This window comes from Lytechinus variegatus, chromosome 9 (assembly GCF_018143015.1).
Source record: "Lytechinus variegatus isolate NC3 chromosome 9, Lvar_3.0, whole genome shotgun sequence".
NCBI lineage: Eukaryota > Metazoa > Echinodermata > Echinoidea > Temnopleuroida > Toxopneustidae > Lytechinus > Lytechinus variegatus.
This window is the reverse complement of record NC_054748.1, coordinates 27379769-27402177: the sequence shown is the minus strand read 5'-3', so window position 1 is coordinate 27402177 and position 22409 is coordinate 27379769. Positions and strand designations below refer to the sequence as shown.

Here is a 22409-nt window from a genome sequence, read left to right as displayed (position 1 = left end):
GAATCTCTTGACTCTGGACAACGACATATTCGCAACTGTTCGTCCGGTGCAAATCTTCGGATGAAGCTGCAGCTTTCCCAGTCCACCAACATTCGACAAAAGTTTCTCAGCTCTCCGTTGTGATTTGACTTGTATTTCCAACGGGACCGATTCATGGTAGAGATCGGCTCAGTCATAAATGCAAAAACTCCATAATAACGATATGGACGTTAATTTGAATGAAGAATTAAAGATAAAAGATAAATAAAAATTTACAAACATCTGTTTGAGTCTTGGTGATGATAAACAAGTGAATGAAAGTGATCACAAATACACATGGGCCGTGGAACGGTTTTGAAAAAGAGAGGGCTGAACCAAAGGGGGGGGGGGGTAACATGCCCCAAAAATCATAATGAGATGGTAATTTTTACGTTTTTGTAAACGGTTTTTGTGAAAAGTAAGGGGTCTGAAGCCCCCACAGCCCCCCCCCCCGTTTCTGCGGCCTCTGATACAAATTTCAATCAGATTATCTCGCTACATGTCAGTGTAAATCTAATATTGTCGCATTTTAGTATTCATGTTATTGATCGTATGTCACCGGAGCAATTTTTTTCATTTTTTTAAGAGTTCGTGAGTAGTAGTGTGGGTGGATTTGTAATGCAGTTGAAGTCACATGCAAATCTGAAAGCCATTTTGCCCCTGGCCTTTTGCCTCTTGTTATGACGATGTCAACCTCTTCCTTGCCTAATCGCCCCTTCTTCCATTTATGGACAAATGGCGGGGGCAGAAGGGGGGGGGGTTACAGCGTTTGTCCCCGCTTTCCGGCCATAAAGAATGGACATGGAAGATGACAAAGACGGAGCAGATGAAGAGGAAGAAATGAAGGAGTGAAGAAGAAAGAAGAGGGTAATGTGGAGCGTTGTGGCCCAGTGGATTAGTCTTCGGACTTTGAAACAGAGGGCCGTGGGTTCGAATCCCAGCCATGGCGTAATTTCCTTCAGCAAGAAACTGATCCACAGTGTGCTGCACTCGACCCAGGTGAGGTAGATGGGTACCGGTAGGAAGTAATTGCTCAAAAAGCTGTGTGCGCTACACAATAAAAACACTGTTTTTAGATTTCATACAACGCTGCACCTTACAGTATTTGTTTAAACGTTTAAACAATCATGTCTAATTTATTTAAGACTAGATATAGAAAATTAAACTTTGTTGATTAAGATTTAAACACTTGTTTAAACTGTTTAAGCAATTACTGTAAGGTTTATATAGTAAACAGCGTTGTATATTTTATTTACTGTGTATGAACGCCTAGCTTAGCCGGGTATAGGAGCGCCTTGAGCACCTAACAAGGTGGATATGTGCGCATTATAAATATCATATATTATTATTAAAGAGTTGATAACGAGAGAGAGTGAGAAGGGGGAGAAAGGATGGAGCAAAATACCTGAAAGAGGAAGAAGCAGAATAATAAAAAGAGAAAGGAGAAAGAATAAGAAGAAAAGAAAGAAGAAGAAGAGGGAGAAGAAGAAGAAGGAGAAAGAAAAAAGGAAGAAGAGGGAGAAGGAGAAGAAGAAAGAAAGAAAAATAAGGAAACGCATAAGAGAGAAGCATAGGTGGAGTGAGTTGGAAGAAAGGAGAATTTAAAAAAAAACTTTAACTTAAGGCAAACCAAACCCTGAACTATCGTGTGCCCAAACACTTTTACGAACGGCGTATGCCAGACGTCAGCGGGGTTAAGTACAAATTCCCCTTAAACCTCAATTTGCTGCTCCGTTTCCACTTTTTCTTAAGTACCGACCTTAACTATTATTTATCTCTACACGGAGAGCATTCAAATTATCATTAAGCATGGGGAGTGAGCGCAAACTGCATTCTAATTTAAGAATAACGTCTCAATTTATATCCGTAAGTATCAATTCTGTTTTTCAGTATTTTAGATTATGAGATAGATTGAATGCGACTGGATTCGAACTTTCCTCCAGAGCTATGATGCAGGCACACACTCGAACCCCAACTCCAATCCGATCAATCGTATGTCATAATATCGATTAATCTGCAATCGGTTCATTTGTGTGACCGCCATATTACGGTTCAATAACGCCGCACTCAGACCAATGACCCCATGACCACCATTTCGATAGTCTTTTAATTCGGTAATAACGCAATCGTTTAGTTCAGACTCCGTTCGGTTTTGTTGATGTGACTGTTGCCGCAGGAGTGGGGACGATGGATGAAAATACGTGAATGATAAATGACCCATGATTATGTGATTTATAATCGTATGATCGTTTCTAATAGTGCAATCGTGATGTTCATGCGGAATAGGAGCATGGCTAGACAGTGCAGAATATCATAATCAAACGCCTTTGAAATTTCACAGATTCAAACAAATTTAAAGTGATTATGGCTCATCAGCAATCTTCAATAATATTTTGGTAAAATTTAATTAAGTGTGAAAGTGGGATGAAGCATAATAGAAATTACAAAGTGATTTTGAATTCGTCCCTTGCAGGAAGATATCATGTCAAATGGTTCTTCTCAAAACAATTCTTGTCAAAACTGATACAGTCCCAGTTAATTAATAAATAATCTAGAGTTGACATAGTCACTGGCTCAGAAAACCATTTTGAATCAAACGTTAGACAAAATTTTAAAAAATAACAAATTAAAATTGTTCGAAAGGTTCAACATGTGTTTTCTTATTATTGATTGAACCTGGATAAAGTCAATTGCCAGTGTGCGTCTTCCGGTTCAGCGTTGATATAACACAGTTCAAGAAACCAACAGATGCCCCCAAGAAAGAAAAAACAACGATAATACACTCATATAAATTATAGGTACCTGTGTGTACTAACATCGGAAACTCAATACTTAACAGTTTCTTTTTCTGAAACCATCATGACAGTGGCTTAACAAGTTAGGAATATGTATCTATATAATATTTTATTCAACCCACCGATACCCCCCCCCCTTGCACTTGCTTGAAAGATATTTATCAAAGTCTTATTTATGTAAATATCTTTCAAGCAAGTGTGGACTTATTGTTTGCAGCACTCAAACTATCAAAAATAAAAACATTGTTCATAGAGGGCACTAAAATATCATAAATGAAAAATTCGACTGTTTCGCAAAGAAAGTCAACATACGAAATAAAATAAAAAAATCATTACATAATACTTCTGTTAGTGTGAAATATGAGAAAAAAGTAACAAAAAACAAAACAAACAAAGCTTAAGGAATGATTTAAGACAAAATGTCATAGGTTCCCAACCTGTTTCATAAGGTCCCTATAAAGCTTTTTGACTTTAAAAACACTAATAAACAGATCTCGCTGGATAGGATGCACTCTTATCCCCTATCATGCCGGATGTTAAAGTATATAAAAAAAATCAGTTTCGCATGACGCATACAACATTAACACACACCTGGCCCTTGAATATCAAAGTTCCTACCATCTACGTAGCACGAAAGTTTAACCCTTACTTAACTAAACCCTTGTTTTATACTTCAGGATACGTGGAAGATCAACGAAAGTTAAATGGACGTGCAATCACAGGGTTAATCTAGGACCACGGCGTCACGCATCCACCCTTAACGTAATGGCGTTATGAGAGGTACATTGAAATATATTTGCGAAGGGCTCGAAATTGCGCAGGTTAAACACAAGTTGTGAATAATCCTGGAATATTATCCCGAAGTGCGAGGCTTTATGATTCGGATGTTTTAATGCTATTTGTCGGGAAGTGCGATACACGATCACGTCTGTAACCCATGCGATTGAAATGCCTTAACGGGACAGGGTGTGTATTTCATATAATGTAAACACAAGACATTTACTTTATTTTCTCTCGTTTCCACGCCCCCGCTCCTTGCATTCGTGAACTCACATGAAATTGTCAGTTATCATCTGACATTGCAAGATACCCTACTTTGAGGCAATTTACATGAAAATAGATACGGATTTCATATTTGTGTTCGGAAACATTTTAAGCAATGCCAAACATGCCAAATATGAACATTTCGCCTACGAATAAAATTTGAGACGATGTGAAAATATGATTCTCAAACACCCGAATGTAGCATCGTGACGATGATTAAACACTGCGTTCCACACTTTTTTTTTTCTCTCATCCTTAATTGATAATTTAACAGAACATCTGGGGAGCGTTTCATCAACATTTTAGTCCGACAAGTTGTCAGATCTGACAAATTTCCTTGATTCTGATTGGCTGAGAGGTACTGTTACTATGGTAACTGTCGGATAAAACAGAACATGTCGGACAAAGTCCCTTCATGAAACGCCCCCCCCCCCCTGATATCATGTTACTACAGCCATCAAACTAAATATTGGCGGGTGAGGGGGAAGGGGAAGGCCACCACATTCAACGGAGAAAGATCCATCACCCCCCACATACACACACACACACCCTCACGTACCTACATACCGCTCGCTCTATTCCTGCTACAATCCGCACCGTCCCTCAGATGTGTCTCGAACAGACTATCGAATCCACATAAATATCATCAAAACCTTAAACTGAAACTAAGAGTTTTTATTTTGAAAGTAAATAGGTAAAGAAGTTGCTTACACTGTAAAAACAGCGGTGTTAAAACTGACACCAGTTGGTGTTAATAGAGGACCCCACCCTGAGGTGTTAAAATTACACCCTAGAGATTAAACATAACACCAAAGAGTGTCAATGTAATAACAAAAGGTGTTGTAATAACACCTATAGGTGTAAAACTAACACCACCAATTTAGCACCGGTGTAAAATAACTGGTGTGGTCCTCTATGTACACCGGTTAACACCACAGTTTTTGCTGTGTATAAACCCATGTGCAGATGCATATTGATATTTTGCTTTTCTTTCTAAACCGAATTGCCAACTCTATTTGTCTTCTACAATAAGTTTATATAAAAATAATAGGCCTATACATGTTTATATCTTCTTTTCTCAGTTGAAAAAAAATATTTGAATGACTTGGAAATAAGTACTATCGGCCTTTTGTAAGACTGGCCCCCTTAAATGTCTCTCTTATAAACATAATATTTCCCGTCTATTTTTTTTTTGCCTTCCATATTTTCATTCGTTGCTCAAATTATTTGCAAAGATTCCCTCTCTCAATCTCCCCGAGCGATACTTTGTTTTATCCTCTGTGTCATTTATCTGCTCGTGGCAGTATTGCACTCTCAGGGGCTTGGGAACTTCGGATTGCATTCACGTAATTAACCCTTTTTCATCCCACCTCTTGATTTCGGTGTGGCATTCAATAACGATAGAGGGTGGTAAAGACACATAAAATACCCAGTCTGGTAACCTTTCAAACAGATAAATTCTTCCAACCAGAGAAAGAGAGGGAGAGATGGAGAAACAGTGGGGGAGAGAGCAAGTCTTCTGAAGATATGAAATGCTATAGTATTACGGCTCGCCACTTACTATCTAAGACGACGGTGAAAATACGTGGATTAACGCGTCGGAGGTTCAACTTCAGTTCGGCCCTCATGGAGTGTCCTTTCTATGACACTAGACGCCGTAGAATTCTCACCGAAAAGGAAATTGGGTCCGCCGTGGAATTATTGCCTTATCGAATGGCCAAGCGGTCAGAAAACCCCCAGAAAGGCCTGTAGAGACACCGTTTTCTCTCTTGCTAAATCCCCGGTATAGGTTAATCCATCTAACGCTACATCTAGAATCGTTGGAACACGCCCCTCTCTGCTTAAACAAGGCCCTTTTTTATTTTGAAAGCCAGAGACAGGGATTCGTTTGGTATTTGTAACCAAAGCGCGGTATGATCAGCAGATTTAAGTGGGTGCCCCAAATATTTTGTGCAATATGTATAATTGACGATCGCCGTTCAGATTTAAGAAAGGTGACACGATAAGTATGTCAAAAACAGCCTTAAAGGAGGCAGAGAGCGAACAGGAATGAAAGAGAAGTAACGAGCGCGATAAAACAAGAGATAAAAGAGAGATATACGCATAAATACAGGCGGAAATGGACCAGCGAGCGGGCGGGGATTTCAACAGGAGGCCTTGATTCTTGAGGAAGGGGAGGGGGGGGGGGCGCTATCTAGATTTCCAAACAAAAAGGGGAATAAAATCACAGATAGATATGGAGGTGGATTGCTAGATCTATCCCCGTGAGGGGTCTATTGAGGGGCTTTTATTTTGTAAGGTTATGATTGCGTCAAGAGGCAGACGCGCTAAAAAATTAATTCATATACATATGTTGTTGTTTCATCATGACCTTTTTCAAGTTCAAAGACAATAATAATTTATATACATAAAGAGTCAGGTCCACCGTTTCCGTCCCAAAGAAGGTGGCAGGTCAATACATGGATTACAAAACAAAACAAGTAACACGTACTAATATAGGAAATTATTTAGAGTAACATAAATGCAGGGATATAGTCAGTTAAAACTGTCATTGATATCACGTTGAGAAAAAAAACATTTAATCAATTTTCTAAATTTGAATTAATGGAATTAATCAATTATTGCTTATAATTTGAAATGTACGGATACCATTATTCAGATACTACTATTCCGTTTTTTCATATCGATAATAGTTTTAATCGTTCTTTGTATTTGGTATAAAGGAATATGAGTCAACACAGCCTCTGGCAAGTCGCGGAACATGGCTGTTATCATTTTACATCAACATTTCTGCTGGTTGATATCAAAATAAACTAAAAAGTATTATCCCGCTTCAAATGATAATAACACGGCATGCCAGATACGTTCACATCATAAAAAAACCAATCATCACTTACTGCTTGTCAAAACAATAATTTTTTCTCCATTCATAACACCGAGATCAGTTCCATGATATTTGTTCCGGCGACAATTGATCCGCTAATACCTTAGCCTCAACCTAACATAAAACCCCATCGCAACCCTTATCCTATATATCTTAGACGGGACAAAACCCGGAGCAATCGTCGCCGGAGCAATTGTCGCCGGAAAAAATGTCGCTCACCCCGAGGCCTAGGGTTACCAGAAATATAACCATTACATATTTACATTTGTCTAGGTCAAGTCATGCGAGATGCAAACCACGTGAAATGACACCTAAAGGTCAAGTCCACCCCAGAAAAAAATTGATTTGAATAAATAAGAGAAAAATCAAACTAGCATAACACTGAAAATTTCATCAAAATTGGATGTAAAATAAAAAAATTGTGGCATTTCAAATTTTCGCTTATTTTTCATAAAACAGAGATATGCTCAATCCAGGGTCATACAAAATGAGTCAGTAGATGATGTCCATCACCCACTATTTCTTTTGTTTTTTATTGTTTGAATTATACAATATTTCATTTTTTTATATAGATTTGACGATAAGGACCAAGTTGACTGAAACATATAGTATTAGACAATGCTAATTCCATGTTCAGGGAGGAATTAATCATTGTTTCACTTGACAATGAGGAGAAAAAGAGATAAATAAAGTACAATAAAATACAAAAGAAATAGTGAGAGGATGACGTCATCAGTCCCCTCATTTGCATACTGACCAGGGGGCCGTTTCATAAAGCTGTTCGATAAGAGCTACTTTAAGAACGACTGGTGAACCTTTCTTATGCGCTAAACCATTGCCAATGAATATACCATTTACCACAAGAAAGGATCACCAGTCGTTCTTAAAGTCACTCTTAACTTACGAACAGCTTTATGAAACACCCACCAGGATGTGCATATAAATGTTATGTGAAATTAAGCGAAATTTTAAAATATCACAACTTTCTTATTTTACATCCGATTTTGATGAAATTTTCAGTGTTATGCTTGTTGTCGAATAAACTTATCGTTGGGGTGGACTTGTCCTTTAATCTAAATGATATTCCATCATTAAGCTTGAATTAGTTTCCTCGGTTTTGTGTTCCGACAGTGCACGCCCCCTCTGTAATTCCTCAGGATCATTTCCCATCATACTTGTTTTGATCTCTCACTAATTAATAACTCGGTGCAGGATCATTAGCGCCGATCTTCCCTATATTACAACCAATAATGAAGCCACAGTCACACCATCAAAACCGACTCCAAACCGACCGATGGTATGTTATTGGAAATAACGTAATATATTTGATCGGTCTGGAGTCAGTTTCGTTCGATGTGATTGTAACCGAAACCGACTCCAACCGACCGATGGTATGTCATTGGTAATAACGTAATAGCTTTGATCGGTCTGGAGTCGGTTTCGTTGGAGTGACTGTAACCGAAACCGACTCCAAACCGACCGATGGTATGTCATTGGTAATAACGTAATAGCTTTGATCGGTCTGGAGTCGGTTTCGTTGGTGTGACTGTAACCGAAACCGTCTCTAAAACCGACCGATGGTATGGCATTCGGACTAAAGCAATAGATTTGATCGGTCTCGATTCCGGTTTGTCAGTGTGACGGTATACCATACTGTTGATGTTTGGTAATTTAACACAGCAATTAAGACACATATCTGCAAACAATAAGCGGCGAGAAACCAGTATGTGAATTTGTCTCTGGAATATTCTGTTCCAATTTTGCATCTGCAGAACGACGTTAAGGAATGCGTGGAATAAGCGGTAAGGGGTTGGGGCGTTGAAAAAGCATATAACTATGATGGAATGATTTCGGCACTCGTGCGTACGAGTGTATTGACTTCCTGCATTCGTATAGTTGACTTGTTAGGCACTCATATTTGAGTTATTTGAGTTAACGTGAAATATTCCCATAATCTGTCTGCTCATTTGTTTTTATAAACATTCCCCGGTATCATAGGTATCAGTGCAATCTGCAAATATCGCGATTCTCATTTTGCCCTCGCCCAAATTTGTTTTAACATGATTTAAACAAATATATATATTTTTTTCGATACCAGAATAGGACTAAAAGGTTAAGTCATTGAAGAAACTCTGCAGATTTGAATATTTTGTGCATTGTACGAGAATGCAACCAGGTCTGAATCTGAGGTGACAAATGGTGTTCAAGTAAAAACTAATGACCTGTTGTCCAGGGGAAATTCCCTGATACACGCACAGTTCGGTTCAAGCAAACGAAAAGATCATGAAGGAACTTCCCGAATGGACATGATGGACTGTTGACCGTGTCGTTCGAATGCACAAAGGACCTACTCAATGTTTTATTTATCATTCCCGACACCATTTTTCTCGTCTTCATCTGTTCATCGAATGAAACAGACCTACCCGCGAGAGCCTAAGGGAGCCTGTCATGAACGTCTTGTCTAAACGTCTTGTCAGTGGGTTTCGCTCTAGGATCTGCCTTCGCGGCTCTAAAATCACTGAGTAACAATTCACCAAATATTGGGTAGGAAGGGAACGTGCATGTTTACTGGGTATTATTTTTAACCCATATTAGGAAAAATGCACGTTTTATGGAGATTTCAACGCAACAATGGGTAAAATTTAGAAAACATTTGGTATGATGAGAACATGCATGTTCTCATTTTACCCAATGTTGGATAAACTCTTTCTTTTTTTCAGACTGTTCGTCCAATCATATTCATGTATTTCAGTATTTATAACAGCTGCCAGTGAAACAAAATTTACGAATAACCCTGTGCAGTATTTACTATCGGATCGTAATTATCATGCAAGTTGCATTCGGTTTCTATTTGCACACAACACCGTCACTACTATATACGTGCTTAAGTTTGTCTTCGCAAGAAGAAAGTCATTTTCAGGCTGCATTCCTTCCTAGAATTTCATAAAACATGTAACCAGTGATTTTCACTAATTACGGTTATAAGCTACCGATATCCTTGCATCTGATTGGTTAAAATAATATTTCTTGGTAAACATCGCATATTACTTGTTTCATGAAATACTTCTCGTAAAAAAATACTCATATCCAATTCCATTTCAGCGAAACTTCAGTATTTTGTTGTTTTCTCACAAGAAAATATCGTATCGCCTTTCAGTATTTTGAATGTCACATCTTTATCAAAAATAAAGCTCCTCTCTTCACAAACAGAAGGGGAGAAAGAATCTGTAAATCAAGAGAAAAGATACTGAGCGAAAATAAGGTTCGTTGCTTGTATGTTGATTGGAAGTTGGTTAACTGTGCATTTTTTGTGAGACGTAAAATCAAGATTTTAATATTCAAATCTTACCCTATCATGCTATATTGAACAAAATCAACAATTAGCATTCATAATCTACGTGCATCAATGTATCTAGCGACAGATGGTCCAAAGAGTAATTACAGAGGGTGCCGTTGCAACACATAACGCATGCAACATTGCTTCAATCATTTTTGTTGATCTATTTTCTTGTTTGATTTATTGCTTGTTATCAAGGACTGCAAATATGAATGTACAATTGTAAATGGTCCATTTTAAGTGTTTTGAACAACATCATAATTCAACAATGGCTTCGATTTGCCATTGCAATCTAGTGATTGATGGTAAGCTTTTGCGTTAGGAACTCAAGGGCCCGTCTCATAAAGACTCAGACCTGTAACTTTTACACCTTGGCAATCGATTCTCCTATCATTAGTATATTTAGTTTGATATCTGAGCCCTCTAATGATGGTAGTTTCTATAATTAGATAGTTACGGAAGTTTCAGACTCTATTTGGGGCCAAAGGACATGTCCTTATCATTGACACTTTTCAGCCCTGGAGAATAGCGGAGAGATGCACCAATTCTTTACCCATTAACGTGGCCAGTGGACAGGTGGAGAGAGTCTGACCTAGACATGCGACGAACAGCACCCCGGTGAACCTGCCCTAGGCATGCCGTGAGTCGACAGGGAATCCTATAAGATCTATCATCATAGAACCATGATCATACAACAGACATGTCGTTTGTAAAGTCACTCGTTACTATCGGACAGCTTTGTGAAACAGAAGTGACCTGCCCGAATTACTGCGTCCTCCGAGAACGTTTCCAACAGATGATCTAGGTTTAGCTTTAGATGTTACCAGTATACCCACGGGTCCCCAACGACCTGGAAAAACCTCTAGTTCTTGACAGGAAACGTCGAAGCGAGCAAGAAGTTCCGACTTGTAGTCTCATATATACACAAATCACGACTTCACGCTTTTGTTCTCATTAAATACAATTGAAGATGTCTGCTGGCGATGGGACTTTCCTTGTGGATTCGTGGTTGTGGTATGAATGCAACGTAGGTTTTTTTTCGTTCAAAGGATGTAAATTTGCACCTCCTCTGGAGGATATAACTGTATATCCTAAAAGGGTGCAAAATGTTGGTTACTGGACTGTTCTAGGTGTAGAAAAAAAGCTTCTTGGGGTGCAAAGTTGCCCCCAAAGAAGCTCACATTGCTTCATTTGAAAAATGCAAATTTACACATTTTTCTTGGGGTTGGGGTGGGGTTGACTTGGATGTTGAGATGAAAAGCATTATGCTTATGTGCCCGTCCTTGATTTTCTTATCTTTAGTGAGGTCTGCACTTAGATGACACCCATTTTCATTTTGCCAATAATGATGACTTCTCAATTAAATTAATGAGTATGGTGACCAATACTGCATTACAATGATTTTTAATGACAACTAAGTAGTACCCATTTTTATAATGCAACTACATAACTGTCGATGATCCCCATTTTCTGGTGTAAAATTGTAATCGAGAGAGCGGAGATAAATGACTACTAAAAATATATATTGTTACAATAATCTTAACAAATTATACAGTTCATTGTTCTTATATTGAAAATCCAATGGCTCTTGAAACTTTACTTTTTATTATCATTTCATCAAAAGTAAGTTCGTATATATGTATAACGTTTCTCTACATACATTCTGGACAGATGACATAAAGAGTGTGTCTCTGTTGGAATAATTATGATACTTCGATTAGAGTAGTCATGGTTGCAATGGGGTCCTAAGTGTTGGTCGTTTTTGTATATTTCGCTAAGAAATAACATGTAAGGAAATTGGCAAGTCATCACGCCGTTGATCGAAAGATCATCTCTGTCACTACATTTCTACATCGAAATGTTCTGTTCCAATTGTAAATACGCGTTTCTTCAATTTCATGTTGGCGTTGAGTACTATTGATACAAAGTCTGTTGGCTTTTAAGGGGTGTCATCAATAACTCTTACCAATACATCAATCAGGATCAGATAACTCATCCAAGAGGCATGCATAAACATACCATAATTTTGCCTTTTGATCAATTTACATTTTTTTTATACATAAAACGTACAACAGCTATGTAAGAAATACAGAGATAGGTCTTTGATGATGGTATTCTACTTATATCGTACTTGAACTGCTTGTAATTGAAATTTATTGAATCTTCTTGCCATTTGTAGGGATTTATTTAAATTCCATCTCTGATGGCTGGCGAATAAATCTTTATCAAAAACAAGATACTCACGTAATTATCCATTCTATCAGGGTCGTTTCTAGGACTATAATTCATTAAAAAAAATGCCTCCATCACTTTTGTAGGAGGAGGGGAAAACGAACATGTGATTTAAATTCTAATAAAGGAATAAGTTATACTGCTGCAAAGTAACTGTTAAAAATATCAGTCAAAACTTATGCTAGTGATATATTGATCTAAAGTAAAGTAATATTCGATTTCGGATGGTTCTATATGAATGATGTATAGAATTGTTAAATAAAAAAACAGGGTCATATATTGAATAATTTGAATGATTGATATCGCAATTCAATCCAACATAGCATCTTTTTTATTTTGATATCCGTGTTCCTTTCTTTTTATCAGAGGAAATTGGGGAGGGCATTGAACCCACGAGTGTGAGGTTATTTCATGCAGCGTCTATCTTGCTCCCGGCCAGCCCCGATTTATAATCAATCCCAACGTCAATGAGCATTACTGAAAAAAAAAACATTTAAACGAGACCTCCTGATTAGCATAAGTAAAGAATGTCAACGAAACAACTCTCAACAAGGAGTAGACTCACACCACGATGGTTTCAATATGCAGTGTACATGCTGTATCTGACTGTGCCAACTTTAGTCGAAAGGCGTTTGAACGTTCTGAAAACTCACAACATAATTTGACTTTGAAGAAAAGAGATAAACCCCCAAATCTCCACTTCTAAAAGTGGAGAATTCTATGGTATTTGATATTGCATGTACAAATGCTCTTTTCTGCTCTATGAATTATTTATGCTTCATAATACGTAGTCGTGGTAATTGTTCATCATATGTAGATGCTGCTCTGTCTAATCTGGTAAGTATTTAGAATTTCTAGGATGTTTAATGACTTAATCAATAAAAAGAAATTGAGAAAAAGAGTGGAACAATCAGAATTTAATCGTTTAAGTAAAAAGCTCAGTCAGATAATTCGCGTCATAAGTATGAAACCGAGTAAAGCAGGTATATATGGTAGATAAGACCACTAAGAGAAGTACACAAAGGACATAGAAAAGAACACAAACAGTTGGTATAAACATTCCCCCTTAACTATGCAGGCTTGCATGGATACGTATTCTGTATAATAGTTTTAAAATGTGATCATTTAAGGTAGAAATTGGCAATAGTTCTTCATCACTGTGTGTATTTCATAAACTTATTACGTCACTTTTCCCAGAACCAGAAAGAGGACAGAATAAGAATGGGCAATGGGGATGACATCTCAATAAAGGAAGGCATGTGTGTGTGTGTGTGCGCGATGCGATTATTGGATGAAAATGTGAGCGTTGAAAGGGCAATGGGTATACGGCGTAGGTGTGGGAGTGGGGTGCACGTGTGTGTGCGTGAGGGGTTGTTCTAACGCGAGTGTTTTGGGGAATGGATATTGGATTGAGTTGAGATATGTGTGGGATATCAGCACGGAAGGTTGAGGGTGTGGGTGCATACGTGTGGTATGAGAGTGTGCACATGAACATGTGGGTGCGTGAGGTTGGATTAAGCGTGTGTGATTGTGGGCAAATCCCAATTGGACTAAGTAACGAAATGTGGGAGAAATCAGCACGAGAGGTTGAGGATATTGACGGGTGTGTGTGCGTGGGGGTGTATGTGTGTGTTAGAGTGTACGGAAGTTATTACACTTTTGTTATAAAGCTATATGAACGTGATGGCAACTCGAAGTGCCATAGAAAGAATATAAGACACACAGAGAACCTCATATCTGCCTGTGTTATCTCCGTGATCTACTGCTGATATGAACATGTTGACCCCTAACCTTGGTCACAAAAAAAAACAAAGATTAGCGATTGATCATAGTGTTGATTTCTATGGTTGATGGCATTGATTGTTGTGTATTATCAATCGTTAAATCATCTCCATGATCAATTTCTAAGCTTTGTGTTATGTGGCACTGGGTCCCGTTGCATAAGCTACCATAATTATGGTATCTTTGCCATGCAATGGTAACTTGTATGGAATCCTTGATTCTGATTGGCTGTTGGACATCGTTACCACAGTAGTGACCATTGTGTGGCAATGGGAAACGTTTCTGCAATGGGACCCAGGCGACGTATACAAGAGGTGCCAAAGATTGGAATCAATATCACAATTGTCATTGACCCAATATTCCCATCTCTTAAATACGCAATTCTAGCTCTATCGCAATCTAAGTTCAATTTGAGTCAATTGAACTCTTTGCAAGGCGGGGTCCTGATATTCATTAACAAATTAACGTCAGGAACCAGCTGATCCATGCAAAAATTATTCAGTATTCAACATCATGTTAAAAGTCATCTAACATCATAAGCATTTAAAGTGATTGTTTAACATTGGTTTGACTTTTAAAAAATCTGAGCTAGAAGGTCACACTTGTCACCTGTGTCTAGGATATGTTACAAAAATGAAGCCCAGAAAAAATTGCGTTCGAAAATAATTATTTAGTGCTTCAAAAATTGAAATATAAAGTGACCGGAAACACCATCTTAATTTCATCCCATACACTTATGTGTACTATTTAGGCGTCTACAAGACGCCTATTTACAAAATCGGGCTTTCCCTTGTAGTTTTAGCTTTTCATTCTCAATAATGGTTGTTTTTAGGGTTTATTAGTTCTAATACATGCATTGATACACAAGTTTCATCTTGGTTTGAGAATTTTTAAATCGGCTGCTCACAAAGTTAAACAATACCTTTAAGGCAGGTAGATGGTGGTCTGTATCTTTCTGAATACAAAAAGAGATTGACTGGTCCCTAATTACACTCTTCTACGAGTGGGATGAGGGATCAATCCCTTCCGAGTGACACTTACATCTATTGAGTATACTTTACCTGCAGAAGGAGCTAAAAAGCACTCCATACGGATGTACACTTCACTCCAAAAAGATTGATCCACAGTTTCATCCGAGAGGAATTTGATAAGGGATAAGATTAGCTGTTTTTGTATTCAAAGAGGTCTTGAAGGTAACGATTTCATTTAAAAGATATTAAACGCAAGACGTCAGTAAAAGCATGGGGCTACTACTCCGACAGAGCAGTAGGTTCATAGTATGGGCGATAAAGTAATAACATCCCTGTCGATTTCAATCACGGAAGCACACTGATATGAAGATGTGTTATTAGATAGTGGAAAGTTTCTCCAATCGCCAGATAAGTAGCCATTACGAAACTTAATGAGATTTTTCAATATAGTCTAAAGCGATGGGCACATTAGCGAACCGTTCATTAAATAAATGCTTAATATTCAATACCATGAACCTGTCTATGTGGATGAAGGATGCAGTCTTTGTGGTTAAGATGCTATTTTATGAAGGAGTATCTCAGGGCGTTAAACTTTTTTTTTAGTTGAAATTGTGGAAACAGGGAATGAACTTAATGAGGCAGAGATAAACAAAAAATGCAGTCTTTGAAAGACATGCACGTAAGGGTTTATTTCCAATTGGCCTAATGCCAATTCGTCTAATTACCAACTCGTCTACTATCATTGATTTTGGTCTATCATCGATTCGTTCACTATCCACATGGTCTAATTGCCATTTCGCCCACTCACCATTTCGTCTAATAAACAGTTGATCCAAAAGCCATTCACTCCATAAACCATTTGGTCTAATTGGATAAGGGTTGATTTGGCGAAATAAATGAAAAAAAATGGGTACTAGAACAAATGATTGTTAGAAGAAATGCTGATGGACGGAATGGCATTTAATAGACTAAATGAAGGTAGACCATGTGATGAGTGGACCAGTTGGCAAGGGAAAGGGAAAGTAAAGTGTTATCGAAACATTCGATTGATTTGAACTAAGACGTAAAAAAATGTATAGGATATACTATTTAAGCGATATATAATATATGAATTTTACTACATAAAACAAATATCAGTGAATACCGACAAACTTTTTGAAATTATTATATTAAGTTTTTATTCATGTAGTGGATTGAGTCGTTAGTCCTGAAAGAGCGTGGGTAATCGTGTAATCTATGTGTTTTGATAGAAAAGTAAAATTTACGTTTTCTTTTCAGAGAAAACTCCCAATAACAATGATTTACAAAGTCGTTGGGTATTTCATAAGAATGGTCACACATACAAGTTTAAGAACAAGCACATGTATAAGGAAGCCTATCTGGCTGCTTAAGCAAAAACGTATTTTGCATTCCTAATCAAAGTCAGAATATTAAAATTCTTTGGCAATAAGTGAGCAAAAAAAGTTAACTGTAATATAAACATTGATTCCAATCGGCATAGCTCAGACATGTTTTTTATTGTCATAATGCCCCAAACACTGCGCTAGTCTTTGCTAACATGCTAAACTAACAAAAAGTCATCTCTAGATTGATTTAAGGAACACAAAAACATCAAGTTCGTAAAGTGCTACACGGACGACAAAGAAGTATATAAAACATATGAATCGTTTTTAGTAATTCCCTACCGAAAATAAAGAATCACATGAAGCATGTCAATCAATACTTCAGTTAAGCCCCTACCGAATGATTCCACTGAAATATGATAACAGAGGTATGTGCATACATTGTTCATTACAGAGATAAGAAGTAAAACAATAACATTTATTACGGAGAATATAATATCTAAGCTATCTTTTCGAAATAAGACCCCTTTCACATTACCTGAATTTGGAAGGTGCTCCGGTGGCACAAGAGAGTGATTGGCTGGAATGGAGCTGGCTATGGCAGTGTGAATGCACGTTACCTCTCCAGAAATAAAAGTCGGAAAGACAGCGAAAAATAAAACCGCGGACTATGAAGAATGCTTAGCGTGGAAAACAATCTTGGTGTATTTTGTGCCTTCTTGCCAGTGCGATTAAGTGCATCAAAACGTATTGCGATAGAAATGGACGAGAGACCGGAGCTTTTCGCCTTTTATATCAGAAAAAAAGTGAATCGTCTGCTCCGATTCGTGATGTCGCCAAAAGTGCGTTTTGTCGTAAAGGCGCATGCGCAGGAAGTTCGGTAACTGAGAAAGACCACGAGATCTGCAGTGTATTTGCAATGCGATTCTTCACAACACACAGCTCTAAAAGATGCTGTTTTCCTATAATGAAAATTATCCAACTGTACGTTATGGTAATACCAATATTACAGAATACATGTTTTGAAGGCGTGAACTGTCGATAAAACTTTGTGGATGACTAAAACCATTCCATTGTAGGCCTATTCCTTTATTTTGATTATTTTCTTTCTTAATTATTATTATAATAATCCTAAACAGTTGCTTAAGTACCACGATTATTGGTTCACAGTTTTTTTATGAGACAGTAGATGGAAAGTTGTAATTAAATCTGCGTTAAAATGGTAAATATAAGATATTTGTAAAAGTATATCGGTTATCCATTTATATTACAATTAAAATGAATGAATTATAAACTTAAGAAACAATCTATATTTTATCTACCTATCAATGTTTGTTTGAAAATAAACACAACAAAGATGAAAATGATAATAATATATGATAAGAATGGATATAAAACCTGGATTACGATGGTAACAATAATAATAAAAAAGGTTCTCACATTTGCATGAACGACATATTCTTATTATAAACATGTGCTTTCAAGGGGGGGGGGGCACACTTGTGTAAGAACGGCATATTTATATTACAAGTTGTGATTATGACTCTCAAAAGGAGAGGGGGTACGGACCGGATATGCCCCCCCCCGTCCCCTTGATCCTGCAGTGATAATAATTTTGATGATGATAATAATAACAACAACAATATTAAAAAATATTGATGGATATGAATAACTATGATGACTAGTAGTATTTATTCATATATATATATCCATTGTCAATTGTTAAATGACGGTTATTCATTTCGTATATTGACATGTTAAAACATAGCGCTCAATATTTTAAAACCCAAAGCAATTTTTTAGTACCATCCTAAAATATAAAAATTAAAGTATTTGAAGATAAATTGAAAAATTTTGAAGAAAAAAATTTAGAAGGAGCAATGCCTTTACTTCTAAAATCTAGGTTTCCTTAATTTGATAAGTAGAAGCACTGATGAAAATTGTCACGAATGGTGAGTTCATGGAAATGATGCAAAAAAAATGGGCGATAACTTAGACAAGCAAAAGGAAAATAGGTGTAAATGCAGGACATCACAAAGCCGTAATGTTTGGCAATTTGAGGCCGGATGTTGAAACTATATCAATTTAGCTATCCTGTGGCATTAAGAGCAGGCCTACAATTTTTTGTTCTTGTGTGTAACCTGATTAGTTATTGCCCTTTTACATTTGGCCTACGGTAAACGTATTGTGATTGTATCCTAATAATCGTACGATCTCCGTAAGGCGGCGCATGGTGGTCTTTCGCCGATCGTACAAATTTGTACGGATTCACGATCATCGTAGTGTCTGCGATATTGTTCAGCACGGAGTTATACCGATTTTTCAAAATCGTTGGGCCGTAATAAAATAATGCATGGTACGATGAAAGCAGAGTCACCGTATGGTAATGGAAAGGGCATTTTATTCAATATTAAGAACATCCTAGATCAGCTCGGGGTTATTGAACGATTAGCTTAGGGACATGGATCTTCATAGATTCTCTACATGTTTTTGCCTTTAGCCCATGCACTACGATGCAAAACACAAGAAAGTGTACAATAAATGAAGCATGGTAAATGCCATAACAAATCGTAGACTAATATATGGTAAGATGATCGTAGCAAATGTAAACGAGGCATTAGTGCAGTCGAGAATGCCTTTTAAGATATTCATTCACAATGAACTATGTGCCTGAACTTGATTTTGAGGTTAAAAACAACTCATAAAATGAACGAGGGGACTCTCCCTGATTGAAACTAAAACATCGGTCACATTTGCTCTACGGCGGCCGCACAGCTAGTCAAAAACAGCCGTTCTAACATTTTTGTTGTACCAACTACATTATAGGTGGTTTGATAAAAATGAATAAATCGGATGTTTTCGACTCGCCGTACGGCCACCGTATAGCAAATGTGACCGAGTTATAAGTCAAATATCATAATCGCTGTGAATTGGGGAAATTTGCTTAAATTGTAATGTTTTGACTATCAAATGAAGATACAATGGAATACTACATCCTCGTAATCTTACAGTAAGGATTGATCAGAACTTTTCTCACGGATAGTGAAATAGAATATTATCTCTGGGTTTTTTGTATCCAATTAAAAGTTAGTGACAAAAACGAGAATATGAGATAAGACTGAACAAGAAAGTTTTTAATTATTGTTCATATCGCAGAAAATTTATCATCAATTTGAAGGAAAAAAAGTTCTAGTTCCGATCGATGCTAAGTGTATAACTATGGACGTTAAATGCATCTACTTTCTTTGACATTCCGATTACAATAAGGCCGTATGACACTACAAAGACAAGTAGAGCAATGCGAAAACAGTTTTGGGGGGGGCAGACAGGGCGTATTGGGCAAGATTTCGAAAAAGCTGCGAGCAAGTGGGACAACAAATCGAATTTTTAATAAAAACAAAATTTGGTGAAAGATTTTGATGTAATAATATTCAGAAAATTGTATTACATTTCAAACTTGTTTCCTTTCAATTTCTTTCGCTCTTTTTTTTCTTAGTTGTGATTTTTTTTGCCCCCTCCCCGGCCCCATATCTGAACGTCAGTGGCAAAAACAAACAGTGGTTAGTCTTCATGCATCCGGTCCAATACACGCATATTTATCACCCCTGTAACCTCTGACGGCTACACTAATTTATAACTTTAGTACAATTTTACTTAACGCTTTTAACTCTGCGTAGCCAGCTTCGGGGGTAGAAAACAAGATTAATTCTTTCCGTCCAAAATCCGAGAAAAAAAACACGTCACGAAAGTGACTAAGAATACGGAAGCATCTTCATCTTAGCAACGATGCTTGAACAGAGTGATTGCCCAATGATTGTTTCACGCCAGCTTTTTCCCAGTCAAAGAAGTACAATTCCCAGCTCTAATGGTTGTAATTTATTAGTAAATAAAGTGATCTGAGAGATGGGCAAAGGTCGATGAATGGAGCAACACACCGTCATGTATTGATAGATTTGAGTGATAAAGCAATATTAATCAAAACATGAGCATTATTTTCCTCTTGCAAGATGCTAAAGATTTTTTTTTATGATTCCCTTTTTTAATTTATTGTCGCAATAAATGTTTCATCGTTGGCTTAAAATGCATGTAATAATGTAAACAATTCTCAGATTATTAAGAGTAGTAAATCAGTTCAGTTTTCAATACTTTTCACTTCTTAGTTAATTGAAATATTATTCCCTTCCCCTAAGTATGTTTGCTGGTCACGAGAAAGAAAAATTGTTACACAAATCATTCAATTGTTGGGTGAATACGGGAAATATTATATCAATAAATGGATCATAGATGGTCGATCTCCCTGTCGTCATGCGCTTCGCGCGAATAGATTACGTCAATTTGATTTCACACACAGGCTTGAATAGTTAGTTGCTTTCTGAAGGTTATAAGAACGCATAATAATATGTAAAATAGTCAGAGTCATAATTAAGCTGATAACGTCACAGCACAGCATCCGGAAGTAAGAGGGCAGTTGTCTCAGAAAAAAAAGCATTTTCGGTCGTGTTTTGGAGGAAGGGTTACACATTTCTTTGTGGAAATTATATTAAGATTTAAAAAAAATGTGCACCAAACCGGTAAATTTCACTATTGAAGTGCATCACTTAGCTCCCTAAGTTCCTGGTTTTTTTCAGAAAAAAAAGATCACTTCTCCGGCCCCCTGGAAAGAGAGCTGCGTAAGAGCCGGCCAAAATCTGTGACATGACCCCTTCCCGACCAAACAGTTTAGCGCAAAGCCCCCTGTATATTTGCTCCAATCCCCCCAATCCAAAATCATTTCCAGTGTGCTTGCATGCCCCCCTTTCCACTTAGTTTAATTTATCAAACATGATTTCAACAATCCCATTATTTCCTTTATCTCTTAATCATGTCAATCGAACTCCTGAAAAAGGAGAGATCATTGATGTTTCTTTAAACGTGCCAAATTAGATGAAAGTTAAGAAAATCCCTGGCATAATAAATATCTTAATAAGGGTGCCTTGCTTTTAGCAGATATAAGGTAGGTATGGATGGCGCCTGGATATGTCGATGAAGAGGGAGCAGTGGGAGGGGTGTGGCAAGACACATACTTGTTTATCAATGAAGTAACAGGGTGTAATATAGAGTACCTCGATTGAAACCCCTCTCCTTCTCTCTCCCTCCTTTTTCTCTCCCTCTCTCCCTCCGTTTTGTTCTTTCTCTCCACCCCCCTCCTATTACTTCATTTTCCTCATCTCCCTCTCCGTTTCGCTCCTTGGAAAATCGGGTCGGTCGCCCCATGCCCCACCCCTTCGCAGCGACGCCCCTGTGAAGCAACGGCAACCAACCAAAATTGAGAAGACATAATTTCCCTATCAGGTCCAACATGACTGTCTAAAGTTCTTAAACAAATTCGTGTCTTTGTGTGTGCTTTTATAATTCCGACTGTGATTTAACGCAATAGGAAGAAGGACAATGAAGCCTTGTAACTGTACCCTTGTAACTGTACCCATCTCAGCTCGCAAGGGGATTGCTTTATACCTATCCAAGGGGATTATACTTATGCATTTTATCCTTAGTTCTAGCTTAAGAAGCGTGCGCCTGCATTATTCATTTAAATTGGAATTCAGGTGAAATAATTATATACTACCTTTCACAGTGTATTATTAGGGATTTTACCGAGAGCTCAGCGGTTTTAGTCTTAATTGGATTTTTGCATTGTATACCTAGCATTTCCTTGCGAACAGGTTGATAAGAGATTTGATAGCTTGCCCACAATTGTTGTGGATATAGATCCACTTGTCTTTGAAATAAATGAGGACAACTCGGTGCCATTGTTTCAGTGATTTAATTATAAGAGATCGAAAGAGCCATGTCATTACCAATGTTATTAAAATTATGAAAGCTATTGTTCTGGTCAAATGTTTATTGTGTCTACAAATTTGGAAATTGTTTTCATGTGCAAGAATGCTATCCCAGCTTTTACGAATCTTCTGAAATTAATATAACAAAATGCCAAGGTAATACGAGATTATACATGGAAACCACCTG

At 37.4% G+C, this 22409-nt stretch overlaps 1 long non-coding RNA gene across 1 annotated transcript in view; it reads right to left on the bottom strand.

Moving 5' to 3' along the window:
* Positions 1 to 17169, bottom strand: part of LOC121421585 — a 31424-nt gene extending 14255 nt beyond the window's left edge. Inside the window, exon 1 of the long non-coding RNA XR_005971005.1 lies at positions 16945 to 17169. This is a non-coding gene — a long non-coding RNA (uncharacterized LOC121421585). The remainder of the gene's footprint in view (positions 1 to 16944) is intronic.
* Positions 17170 to 22409: the final 5240 nt, after the last annotated feature.